The sequence below is a fragment of the Physcomitrium patens genome, chromosome 20 (genome assembly GCF_059467195.1).
Source record: "Physcomitrium patens ecotype Gransden chromosome 20, ASM5946719v1, whole genome shotgun sequence".
NCBI classification, from domain to species: domain Eukaryota; kingdom Viridiplantae; phylum Streptophyta; class Bryopsida; order Funariales; family Funariaceae; genus Physcomitrium; species Physcomitrium patens.
Window position 1 is genome coordinate 6,896,719 of NC_143429.1, and position 13,554 is coordinate 6,910,272.

At 37.1% G+C, this 13,554-nt stretch overlaps 1 long non-coding RNA gene across 2 annotated transcripts; it reads left to right on the forward strand.

Annotated features, from left to right (window-relative positions):
* Nucleotides 1–2,996: 2,996 nt before the first annotated feature.
* LOC141044571 (uncharacterized) lies at nucleotides 2,997–7,472 on the forward strand. 2 transcript variants are annotated; one of them, XR_016498852.1, is made up of 5 exons: nucleotides 2,997–3,138; nucleotides 3,343–4,042; nucleotides 4,857–5,488; nucleotides 6,005–6,158; nucleotides 6,358–7,472. It is a non-coding gene; the product is annotated as an uncharacterized LOC141044571 (long non-coding RNA). The 2 variants fall into 2 exon arrangements; XR_016498851.1 differs by lacking the exons at nucleotides 6,005–6,158; nucleotides 6,358–7,472 and having other exon boundaries at nucleotides 3,343–5,559.
* Nucleotides 7,473–13,554: the final 6,082 nt, after the last annotated feature.

Here is a 13,554-nt window from a genome sequence, read left to right on the forward strand (position 1 = left end):
TTGACTAGCCGGCTTCTTGTCGCCCCGGATTCTGGCTGTTCAGAGTGATCGTGGCCATCGCAGTGGTCTTGCCGGTGTTCATCTCAAAGTGAACCAGGCCTCAGGGAAACAAACAGATGTCGCCAGGTTGCAACGTGTTATACCGCAGCCTGTTGTGCTGAGCGTCCACGAAGGCGACATAGAGCTCACCCTGCAACAGCATCAGAATTTCGCTGGCGCGGGGATGCCAGTGCGGCAAGTTTATCCCACTGGGTTCGAAATCGACTCGCCCCGTAGTGAGACCCTGAGTGTTCAATCCTGGAAACTCGGATGCGGATGCGAGGGTCGTTACCGCGCTGGAGAAAGACGAGGGGCTTTTGGACGGTTTGCGTAGGCCTCAATACACGAAGTCTTCGTTGCTGACTTTCGATCGGTCCTTGCAGACGTAGCCATTCACGTGTACCCGACTCAGGCGGTCTGCGATGCAGAAATCTTCTTTGGGTTCTGGGTCGGCGGCTGCTGGAAGCGGGGCTGCTAAGAGGGTCGGTTGAATGGTTAGTGCCGGGAAATGACATTGGTTGACACGAATCGACGCCATTCTCCTGTTTACCGAGGTCATTTTGCTTTTGCACATCGTTTCACCCGGCTCAGATCTCCGAGAACTGTGGGAAAAGTTCTGATGTGGCGGATCTCTGGATGTTGGAGTTGCCTTTTACACAGTGCATCGGATCGGTAGTGAAGAGACCTCAACTGATTTCAACTACCTTGACAGCCAGTTACTGGGAGTTGGAATGCCGTGTGGGAGACTGGCATCGGATGTCCGGAAACCCATGCATGGAAGCTAGCACTTCCAGTTTTCTCGGCGAGGTACTCAATCCAAAGAACCACTTTTGAAAACGTGCACAGCGGAACATTGGTAAAAAGAGCCTAAAAAATGCGATAACAGCTACCGCGTTCACTTTCTGTCATTAGTAGGTCATAATTCGATATCAAGGGCCGAGACATTGCATTTTCGACGATGTTACGCCTTTCGACCCAAAACTTTTGGCTAAACTGGAAACTAATCTGCAGCTCAGTCAAGATCATGTCGATGTCTGTGCATGATTGTATCAGTAGTCCTAGGCGATAACATGGGCTCATCATGGTTGAGTGTGGCTGTTCACAAGCAGAAGATTCAGGACAAATTGTTTGGGGTGCGATATTTGGAGAAGCACCAGTCGGGAAGGAACTCCAAAGAAATCCGTTTCCTACTCAGCGAAAGTTCGGTTGTGTCTGAAACCACAAAATACCATGTGCATTGTGCATCTAGGCATCCAACGCCACGAAATATCTTAGGTTTAAGATGAATTCGACATATTTTTGAGTCTAGCATCACCACCACGTTATGGCGAAGACCTCGTTCGATTTCAATCAACACCTCAGCAGCCGCTCCACATCATCGAAACCGGCAGCCTCCAAAATAAATTCCAACAGTTTTTGAAGGTTGTTCCGTCAACTTCAGATCTGCTAGCTCTTTTCTACAGTCATGCAATCCACTCCTCAACCCAAATTTATCGCAAACTGAAACAGCCGTGATTAATCTCAGATAGGACCTGTTTCATTAGGTCATTGCAACCGAGTCAAACGAATTGAGCGTCGCAGGCTTGTCTTCCGTACTTTTGTGTCATTGTGTATCAAGAGCGTGCCGCGGCGTTTCCACCGAGCTGTCCAATTTGCGCAGAGTTCACATCAGGTTCAAGGTCTTGCTACATCCTCTTAGTTCGAAGGGTTGGGCAGACTGTGCATGAAGAGGGACCACTATGCAATGCGGTAATAAGACCCAACAGCAGCATTGCGGGATGTTAAGATGATTGCGGTTTCTTGTTGAACCTTCTATTAGAAGCAAGTGAACTTGAGAGTTTTTGATAGAAAGAGTATATTACCTATATTAAAAATTGAGTGTACACTGTTATTATTCTATTGAGGGAGGTGCGACCATTTAGGTCTCGCCTATTTGACTAGTTGCGACGTTTCACTTAGTTTGTTCGTTATGTTTGGTTAGTCACTGTTATTGTTTCCAACACGGCCGCTTAACCAAAGCATCACGAACGGGGGGTTTCTCCTCCAAGCAGGCCAAGCATGGGTAAATGCTGGGCAAGCTTCGGTCCAGTGAGGGACTTCGTGAAAATGTCCGCATGCATATTGTCTGTTGGGCAGTAGGTAAATTCGGCTTTGTGTTGAGCCATAAGTTGGCGTATGAAATGGTAGCAGATAGAAATGTGCTTTGAGCGGGAGTGAAAACGAGTGGTTGTGACTAATGCTAACGCTGATTGGTTGTCGCAGTATACACGGGTCGGCGTTTTTAGGGTGTCGGTGCAGTGAAGGTCGTGGAGGAGTTGCCGCAACCATACAAGTTCGGACGCGGCTGTGGCCATGGCGACATACTCAGCCTCGGTGCTGGATAGGGCTGTCGTCTTTTGGCGCGTGGAGCTCCAACTGATGGCGCTTGTTGACAGAAGAAAAACGTAGCCGGATGTCGAGCGGCGTTGATCCACTTCGCCTGCCCAGTCGGCATCGCTGAAGCCATAGAAAGGGCGCGGCACAGTAGAAGTGCGGCGGTACTCCAGGTAGTGGTCGATAGTGCCGCGGAGGTACTGAAACACATGTTTACATGCACGTATATGGGCATCGCCCGGGTTGTGCATGTATTGAGCAAGAACGCTGACCGTGAACGAGAGATCCGGGCGAGTGCACAAGCTGGCCCAGTTCAGCGACCCCACAGCATTCGCATAGGGGAAGGCAGCAATAAGGGCAGTTTCGGCAGAGGAGGACGGACAGTCGGCCTCTGAAAGATGAGTTCCAGGGGCCAGCGGGGTCGACACAGGTTTGGAGGCGAGGAAACCGAATTCCGCAAGCTTCTGTGTGATGTACAGAGCTTGTGTGATTCGGAACCATCCGTGATCAAGATTTCGAGTGACCTGTAAACTGAGCAGGTGATGTACTTCGCCGAGATCGGAGAGTAAGAAGCGAGAGTTGAGTTGTCGCTTGATCGAATGGAGCAAGGGGAGGGAGTTCGCCGCGATGAGAGTGTCATCGACGTAGAGGGTGAGGACCGCGAAGTCAGAGCGGTTCTGTAACACATAGACATTCCCATCCGCAGCAGAATTTGTGAAGCCGAGGGTAAGTAAAAATTTGTTTATGACCGTAAACCATTCTCGGGGAGACTGTTTCAACCCGTAGAGGGTCTTGAGTAAGCGGCAGACCATGCCGGGGCGGGGGGAAATCACCCCCTCCGGCACCCGCATGTACATTTCCTCGGAGAGAACGCCATTTAAAAAGGCTGTCTTCACATCCACTTACAGGTGATGGGTTTTCGATGTGCAGGGAGAGTCGAAAATATCCACGTGCCGTTCATCGCGTGGGAGTTTAGTTCTTCAGCTATGGCAGATTTCCAATGGTGACTGTCGGAAGACGTCATGGCTTTCGTGTAGGTCGTTGGCTCCATGGTGCCGTCGGACCATCAGAAAGAGGGTGCTGGGGCTCACGCGTGGATACACGCGCAGGTGGAGTGGCAGGGAGCTGCGACCCGCTGGGAAGGAAGAAATGTGGGTCTTCCTGGAGTCTGGCATCGGGTGAGGGGCTGGCCTGAACAGGTTGGCGGGAAGGAGCAGGCTCCTCCTGAAAGATGACGTCCCTGGAGACGACTGTGGCGCCCGTGCGGAGGAGTTGAACCTTGTATCCCTTGCTGACCGGGCTATAGCCAAGGAATATGCAAGCCTCCGTTTTTCCATCAAGCTTGACACGGAGAGGATCAGGGATTTTGGCATAACATCGACTTCCAAATACACGGATGTGAGTGAGATCGGGCTTCTTCTTGTGCCACATCTCGAATGGAGTGGTGTGAGAAGGAATAGCCTTCGTGGGAAGTCGATTTTGTATATACGCAGCACAGGTGACTGCTTCTCCCCAATACGATCAATACGATCTAGAGAGTTGAGCTTCATGGAGCATGCACCTTGTGGTGTCGAGGAGAGTTCGAGTCTTGTATTTAGCTACACCATTTTGGTGCGGTGTATATTCAGTGGTGAGTTGACTTTGAATTCCATGTGTTTCGAGGTGGTGGCACTGTGTATATTCAGTGGTGAGTTGACTTTGAATTCCATGTGCTTAGAGGTGGTGAGTGAATTCTGAAGATAAGTACTCTCCTCTTTGATTGGAGCGGAGAGTTGTGATTTTATAGCCAGTTTGATTCTCAGCCCATGTGTGAAAAATTTTGAATTCATGTAGACATTCGCTCTTTTTTTGTAATAGTCTTAGTACCGGTATATTTGGAAAAGTCGTCAATGAATGTAACATAGTATTCGTAGCTAGAGAATGTTGGAGTAGCAATGCGGTCGCTCAAGTCAGAGTGGATTAAGTCAAGAGGTTGAGTGGCTCTTGTAGTCGCTTGTTTTGGAAATTTTTTGGCCGTATGTTGGCCATGGAGGCATGTCGGGCACACCTGGATGGAGATCGTTTTGAGGTGGATTCCCATGACAGCTAAGTTAGTGATTAAGTGCTTGAGGCGATCACTACTGGGATGATCAAGCCTTCGATGCCACAAGAATTGTTGCAAGCTTGGAATTGAGGCGAAAGCTTGAGTGGCTTCGGGCAACAGGGTTGTAGTGGGTCGTAGTGTCATAATATGGGCGGAAAAGATAGCAGCAGCAAAAGGCAACCGGTTCGGCCATGGAAGGATCTCCTGGAGGCTATAGTGTCCTAACGAGTTTGCTGTGTCGAGGTAGAGAAGAATCTGTTGTTCTCTGTGGTAACGAGTAGGATTTCGAGGCTTTGGTAGTGGTAGTTGAAAGGCATGGGGGTTGAGGGCGGAAGATAATTCCATGTCGATTGTCCATCAGGCAGAGTCGCTCGTAGCAGGGAAAGATGACGCTGGAGAGAGTTGTGGTGACCAGCATACGTGATCAGGATCGGAAAGGGTCGTCAGTGGAGGCCGTGAGATGAAAACTCTATAATCGGCACTTGGAGGCACGTAAACAGATGGTGATTCTCCCGACCAAGCAATAGTATGTGCCACCACATTTTGGGCTGGGAATTTTGTTGATCCTAGTAGATAAAGATTATCTCGAAGAGGACAAGAGGCGAGTATTGTATTGTCTCTTGCTAATAGATTATACATCTGATTTTTTATTAAGATGCCACCACCTTCGAGATCATAGTCACATACGGAGAATAGATTTTTGTGCAAGTCTGGTACATATAAGGTATTGGAGAGACTAAGTGTTTCCCCATTTGCCATTGAGATTTCTACTTCTCTTTGGCCATAGATGGGTAATGTTGTGCCATAGCCAAGGTATACTTTGTTGTCATCATGTAGAAATGGTTTAAAATTGATGAATTGTCATTTATTATGTGCCAAGTGGTGGGTGGCACCCATATCAATGAGCCATTGTGTCTTTGGTGGTTCTAGACTGAGGTGATTTAGCCGAGCAAAAAGCTTGTGTAATGTAAACATGGGCATAGAAAGCGGGAGGTAATTCCTCTACTTGTTCTTGCTTCCATGTTTGGTTATTTTTCTTATTATCATGATTTATTGTTGCTGAATTTGCTGCAACTCGTGTTGTGTTTGAAACATTAGGAACTCCAATGCCCCATTTTCTTGCAATATGGACAAAGAGTTGTAGGTTTGTTGCGCTGTTTTGAAAGCTTATGGTCTTTTGGATTGGATTTGTGAGGTTGTCATTTTGTCTTTCCTTTGAGTCCTACAAAGAGGGCATGTGAGTCACAAGAAGAGCTTTTCATGGCTGTTTCTTCTTGCAAGAGGATTGAAATCAACGTGGGGAGTGTTACAATCTCCATTGTGCAAACCGTTTGTATCACGGTGCTATACTGGGATGGCATGGACGTCATGAGAGTGAGGATTTCCATTTGAGGAGAAATGATAACTCCGACAGAAGTGCATTTTTGAAGCAGACTTCTGAAGTTGTGTAAATGTTGAATTACCGATTCTTCAAATTTTCATCTTTTGTGTGATGAATTTTTCTAGTAGATGGCATTGAGTGATGATGTCACTTGCGGAGTATGTATTTTCAAGGGCCAACCATGCTTCATTAGCTATCTTGCATGCTCCGACATGAAAAAAAATTGGATTTTCTACGCAATCCCAAATTGCTGCTAAAGCAACATGTTCCTTCCTTTTCCAGGTAAGGATTTCACTTTGATTAATTGATGGTGAAGTTGATGTTGCATTTACTTCTTGAACATGTGTTAGTTGTGTTTCTTTTCCTAAAACTATATCCCATAAGTTCTCCATTTCAAACTTCATTTGAATCTTTTTCTTCCAGATGGAATATCACGAGCCATCAAACTTAGGCCACTTATCCGTGGTAATGTTGCTTGCAGTCATATTTGAAGACAAGAGGAGGATTTGTTGGTGCTCCAACTTTCTATGTAAAACGTCTTCTATAAAGCCTCTTTTTTTTGTCTGCAGTGTTTTCTTAAATATATATCATAAAACTTTTTTAGAGCTTCGCTCTGATACCATATTATAAGCAAGTGAACTTGAGAGTTTTTGATAGAAATAATATTTTACCCATATTAAAAATTGAGTGTACACTGTTATTATTCTATTGAGGGAGGTGCGATCATTTAGGTCTCGCCTATTTGACTAGTTGCGACGTTTTACTTAATTTGTTCGTTATGTTTGGTTAGTCACTGTTATTGTTTCCAACACCTTCTTGTGTGCAGCGCAATCTGAGTTGCTGTCATAGATGCTTGAATGGATGCTTAGCGGATTTTGAACTAATCTTGTACAGCGGACTTATGTTGCTTTGTCGATTTGATGTAGTGAGATCGTAAGGAGGGACATTAAATTCGAGAAAATTAATAAATGTAGAATTTGAATTCATTAAGTGGTTATAAGCCTCACGAGTCTGTAGAGTGACAACAGCGCTTGTCGCAACTTGTTCTCGATGCCCGATTACTGTTGAAGCGGCATGCTGTAGGACTTATTCAGTGTTTGGACATTAGAGATTTTTGTCGAATTTAGAGTTGGACCAACAAGTTGAATCCCCTCTGGCTAAGAGAAACTGATTGTAGAGGTGCCTTTTGAGATCAATCTACAACTTGTGGCAAAAAGGATTCTGCTTGCTCCCATCAAGGTTCCACTAAATGCGTGGAATATCATAAGCAGTCATCGGCGAGGAGGACATCAACACCAGTGAATTATGTGAAGGAGAGCCTAGAGGGTACTTGGCCTAGAAGGTCCTTGGCAAAGCGTAGAGATCCTGAGATCTTGTCGCAATCAAAGCATCTAGAGCATCAAGAGCTAGAGGGGGAATACGAAATTGAAGGCCCAAGCGAAGGAGCATCGGCATCCCACTCTAATCCATCCACCCCGAATTCTCTTCTTGACAGGTTGTGGAAGGTAGAAATCATCAAGTATTGTTGTTATCTTCTGGATTCCAGAATGTGTTGAGTTAAATAAAAAAAAAAAAAAACCACTCATTCTTATTATTCGAATTTTCTTGAAACTCTTTTTTATATGTGCATGGAGTAGATGGGTTGCTCTTGAATGGATAAATTAGGTCAAGTTGAATGAAGTTAAGTTTGAATGGATGAATTTTAAGTCAATTGGATGAAAAAGTATAGATGAAAGTTGGTTAAAGAGAATGATTTCTCATTTATAGATGAAAATTCATTTTTAGATGAAAATTCATTTGTAGATGAGAAATTTTCATTAAATGATAATTAATAATGAATAAAATAAAATAAAATAAAAACAAAAAAATAAATTACATTAAAAAAAATTAAATAACCTCATATAAAAAAAATCCTTCAATTGTGTGGATGGCTTTTAATTGTTTAGTGGCTTATATTACTATTGTAAATGTATGAGTGTGAATTTAGCTAGTTAAAGACTTAAAATTCTTTTAGTAAGAAGTAGGAAGTAATCTTATTTAACCACTTCATAAATTAATTAGTAATTGAGAGCTAGAATAAAACATCTACTATGGATTTTACATAGTTGACAATTAAGGAGTTATTAAGATTATTAGAAACAAATCAAATCCTAATAAGAAATTTTTAGAATATTTAGACAACAAAATCATAGTGAATTTGAATAGTCTTTTAATTAATTATCATAGACATACATATTTATCAAGATAATAAGTATTAGATAGAAGATAAATATAGATAGATTGGATATTACCTTATGATAGAACTTTTTAGAAGCTTCATAGATGTATATTTGACTTTAAATATATTTGTAGTTGATTGATAGGTTAGAAACTTAGCCAAGAAGTTAGCCACATGTTGTATATTCTAGTAGCTTGTCGAATAAGTTAACTACATGGCTCACCTATAGGAAATTTGTCTTGTAAGTTAGACATGTATTGGATATGGGTTAGAGGTTTTATAGAATATCATCATGTAACTTCTAGTTAGATAGTATATATGGAGGCAAGAGTGAAGCCTTCTTTACTCTTGTCAATGTCTTTCTAGTCCTTAGACTTGTTTCAGAACTTTTTAGTCTTATTGTCTTTGGCAATAGACATTCTAGTTTAATACTATACCATCTTTGAGTGATTTTTTAATCTTTTTGAATAATTATCAAAGCCAAGAACTCGATCAAAGCAAATAAAAAAAATAATGCTTTCTTAAATAAATATGATAAAATAGAAATAAAAAAGTATATATATATATATATATATATATATATATATATATATTAAAAAAAAATGAAATGGCTATTGCCAAAAGACAAGGAAACTAGAGACTCTTGAAACTAGATTAGAAGTAAGAAAGGAGTTGACAAGAATAAAGAATGCTTCATTCTTGTCTCTATACATATTATCTACCTAAGATCTATGTGGCGACATTCAATAGAATCTCCAAAAATATATTGACTTTGCATGATATGTATCTTAACTTGTAAGGCAAGTTTTTTATATGGGCACTACATTGTTAGCTTGTTGACCAAGTTTCTAATCTATAAATCAACTACAAACACATGTAAAGTTTAAAACAATATCTAGGAAGCTTTTAAAAAACTCTTCTAGAATGTGTTATGAAATTTATTTATTTTTTTCTATTTCTATCTATTCATATTACTTAGATAACATTTACAAAAGATATATATCCATGACATTACCTCCCCTTTTAGAGATAAGTTCCATAAGGAGCGGTGATTAGATGTTGAGGAAGTCTAAGATGCAGCAAATTGTATTTTCTATATACTCACATTTTTGTTCTTTTTAAAGGTAGTTGATAGGTCCTCTCAACCATCGGTAATGTTCCATTCTAGGACAAGAAGTCCACCCTATTATTTGATCATTATTGAAACCTTTGTAACTTCCTTCAAACAAAATATTTATAATATCATAAAGAGTTGTTCTTACCTCCAATAAAATCATCAAAAATTGAGAGTCTCTTTCCAAGTTGTGATATCAAACGTATTCTATCTCGCCATCTATTCAAAGAAGAATATGTTATTCTTAAAGGTCTTCATTCCTATTACATTGTCTTGAAGGCTATGATAAACATAAGGTCTCATTCGGTAAGTCAATAAATGATGGTTTTTGAATTAAATCCATTGGCTATTGATTCTCCATCTTTTTAATACTACAATTAAACAAAAATTATAAATAAGAATAGAAAATAGAATGTAATCTTTTTTAAATTGTCTTTCTTTTATAGTAAAGGTTTGTTATCCTTCATCTTGATTTTAATGGATGTTGTTGATGAAGAGCTTTGACCTTCTCTACTGCATTTTTAAATTTTTTTTTTGGCTTTTATATGTATTTGCTAATATCATATCTATGCCAATGAATAAGATATTTCGATCTATATCGGTATTTCTTTGAGTTTAAGACTTCTTCTACCTTAAATTCTTGATTACTATCCACTTTAATAAGAGGTAATAGTATTTGTCTTCTTCCTAGGACATTTTCTATTTTATATGATTCTAAAAGAGATATGTAAAATATAAGAAGGATTTTTACAGACTTTGATAGATATAATGAATAAAGACTTAATTAACTTATTTAAAAATAAGAAATAGTTCAAATCTATAATAATCAAATTTGTTATAAAGGCAAATAATTTTAATATTATGACAAAATAACCATACTTTATCACTAACATGGAAATAAGTTTGTTCCTTGTAATAAACATTTGTATAGCTCTTTTGTTATTCTTGAGCCTCTAAAACTTGATTTACATACATCGACAAATAAAGTATGTAAATCAAGTTTTTGTTATTCTTGAGCCTACTATTCCAAAACTTGATTTACTTACTTTTTTTGTTGATCAATTTGAGGATGGAAAGTCGAAAATAGTTTTATGTCTACTTTTAGAATCTTAAAAAGTATTCTCTAAAATCTTGATACAAATTAAGTTTTCTTATCCAATATAATATCTTTACATAATCTATGATAGCAATAGATGTTGTTAATAAAAACCTTGGTTATTTTTTTTTTTTTTATCTATGATAGCTTTTGTATATGATATAAAATGTGCCATCTTAGTGAAACAATCTACTATTACAAATATAGGATCATAAGAATCTGAGACTAGAAGTTCTGTAATAAAATCTACAAAAACAAAAGACCATAGTTGATCTGGAATAAATAATGGTTGGAAAAGTCCATAGGGTTGATGACAAGGAGTTTTTGACCTTGAATAAATATCACATGATTAGACAAAATCTTTTATTGCCTTCCATATTTGTAGCTACCAAAAATCTCTAAATATAAGTTCTAAAATCTTATTATATCCAAAATATCTAGTCACTAGAAAGTCATGATGTGCTTAAAAAATACATAAATATGCTTTTTTTTAGAATATATAGGCATCTTTTGAAATATAATAGGTTTTTTTTAAACTTAAACTTGGAAGTATCTTAAGACTTAAAAGAAGGATTCTTGATATCATGAACAAGAGGATCAGAGGACATACTTGATTGAATTTGTTTAACAACGGTTGAATCAACAATCAATGTTGATTTTATTGCTCAAAGATAAAAATACTCCAACTTCAAAAAAATCATTCTTTATTGATCAAAAGATACGTCTCCTTCTTTTAGTACAAGTTAAGAATGTCTAAAAAAGGTGTCAAATAAATCTTTTTATTTTTTGAGTCAATAAGTAATTTTAAAATTAAATCTTGATAAAGACATGTTGTAACAAGCTTGGTGACAATTCAAAATATGTGCTCACATAAAATATTCAAGATTCTTGTAGTCAATATAAACAATGATTGGATTAGAAGTGCCTTCTAAATAATGGCACTATTCTTAAATTGAATCCACAATTGCAAGAAGTTTTTTTATCATAAATCTTGTAGTTAATCTTGGCTACTAAAATTTTTTTTGAATAAAAAGCTATTAGATGTAATTTATCATCTATTTCTATTTGTGATAATATAATACTTAAAGCAAAGTTTGATAGGCTCATTTCCATAAAAAAAATGGCTTAAAAAAATTGACATAATACAAGATTGGTACATAAATAAAGATTATCTTCAAAGCTTCAAATCTTATTTTTTCTTCTTGATTCTATTGAAGTTTGTCTTTACCTTGTTCAAAATATAGTCTTCTATTTATCTCCTTTTTTAATATGTACCAAATTATATGCTCTTTGTAGATCTATTTTTATATAAATCTTAACTTGATTCAACTGCTCAAGAGGTTTAGATATCAAAGATAATTGATATCTATTTTTGATGGTGATTTTATTAAGTCCTTAATAATCAATACATATCTACAATGATCCATCTTTTTTCTATACAAATAAAATTGAAGCTCTTGTTAGAGATTTGGAATGGCATGTAAAAATCTTCGCCAAATTTTCTTCAATATACTCCTTGAATCCAATCAACTCATTTTGTGATAAATTGTAAAATGATCCAAATGGTGGTTGAACTCCTTCTTGAAGGTCAATTGAGCAATTATAGGAACAATATTTTAATAGAGTATCTACATTTTTTTTCTTAAATACATCTTTAGAATCTTAAAATTGGCTTGGAATGCCATTTGAAGCCTTTCCATTATTGAAAATAGGTACAACATAAATAATACAAGGTAATCCTTCTTTTACAGCATATAAGAAAATTCTTGCATCTATAAATATAGGTTTAATTGTACTACATTTATAATTCTTTACTTGATCAACTATACTTTTAATTATATTTTTAAAAAATTTAAGTCTACAAGAAATCCAATCTATTTTTGGATTATATTTTTTTAACCATGATAAATCTAAAATGATTAGATTAGAAGGAGATCTAATGATATTAAATATTATAAAGCTACTATGACCATTAGTTGTTACTTCTATAGGAAAGATTTTAGGAATGACATTTTTTGAAGATAGTAGATGACCATATATGACTTCTACATGAATAGGTTTAGTTTTCTTTATTAAAAATATGTTATGTCCTTTAGCAAATTCTTCCTCTAAGAAACATGTTGAGGCTTTTGAATCTAATAAGGTAGAGGCTTTGTAATGTTTAGGTTCTAAAATAACATTTATCATAAAACAAAGAGAGGATTTTGAGAAAAAACTAAGACCTTTACAAGATATTGTATAAGGTTCCAACTACACGATTCCTATTATAGCTGGACAAACTTATTTTTTAACATACTATCTTCTTTGACAACTGAACTCATCATTTTATAATTGTGTCGCTTCTTTGGATAATGTTGAGAAATATGCTTAGATTTACCATAATACAAGCACAATGCTTCTTGGCAACGACGGGTCTTTTCTTGCTCATTAAAAAATTTGAAATATACCACATCAATTTGTATATCATCTACTTCTGAATGTATGTGTTGAAAAGAATTATAATTGAATTATCATTGAATTATAATAGCATTAAGGTGTACTTAAACAACTCTTAGATCAAAATTTAAAAAATCAATTATCACACCTCACAGCAAAGTCAATTATTTGACTCAATGTTTGAGGATCAAGTAAGTTGAGCATCAATTCTTTTACCTCATAAAGTAATTAATAGAAAAATTAGCTAACAAGTGTAGCATTATCTCACTTCATATCAATTATAAGTTATTAAAATTGTAAAGCATATAATATTATTAATTGATTTTCTTGTTATAAAATATAGATCTTATTAGTTGTAATACAAATTATATCATGTTTTCTATACATAAATCAAAACTTTGCCAAAAAAGCTTCTAGATTATCTAATATTGAATCTCATTGTTTAAAAAAAGATAAAAACCATGATAATGTTGAACTTGAAAGAAGTATCAATGAATCTAACTTGTGATTCTGAAGTTGGATAGCTTTAGAGCTGAAGTTCAATCATAAGTTGTACTTAATTAATAAATCCTCAAAACTTGGATCTTGTGCCATCAAACTTCTCGAGCAATAAAAACCTTGGTTTTTTAATACTAAAATAATGTTCTACTATAAGAGAAGAGACATGATTTGGTACAAATATTGAAGCAACTCCAATCATCTCTATATCTTTCATCCTTGCCATTCTTGTTGATTTTCGTAGCAATAAATTGAATTGATGCATTAAAAGCTTTAATTCTTTCAATTGCTTTTGTATTTGTGCCATTGCACTCTT